The sequence below is a fragment of the Columba livia genome, chromosome 20 (assembly GCF_036013475.1).
Source record: "Columba livia isolate bColLiv1 breed racing homer chromosome 20, bColLiv1.pat.W.v2, whole genome shotgun sequence".
NCBI classification, from domain to species: Eukaryota; Metazoa; Chordata; class Aves; order Columbiformes; family Columbidae; genus Columba; species Columba livia.
This window is the reverse complement of record NC_088621.1, coordinates 10357347-10357751: the sequence shown is the minus strand read 5'-3', so window position 1 is coordinate 10357751 and position 405 is coordinate 10357347.

Here is a 405-nt window from a genome sequence, read left to right as displayed (position 1 = left end):
GCGGAACGGGAAAGGAGCCATTCACAAACCAAAGAGACGCTGTGGGTCAGACCTGCAGCCTCAGAGCAGCGGGAAGCGTGTGGCTCAGCGTGGGATGGAGCAGACACACGGAAATCAGCACAGAACCACCGGCGAGGCGTCTGGGGTGACGGGCTGTCGCTGCTTCGGCTCAGGAAAAGTGCGCTCGGGGTTTGTTCCACGTGCAGCCAAATTAATCCAACTCCAGAGAAATTAATAAATTACGCAAAGAAAGACTTCATCCACTTTTTTTTAAACTTCTGTGTGGGAATGGTTATTTGTTGATCAAAGCGTCAGCACAAACTACCGAAATGTGAAGCATTTTTTCAGCTACCACACTCTGTCATCTGTAATTTAAAACACAGGTAAACAGAAGCGCAACACCCA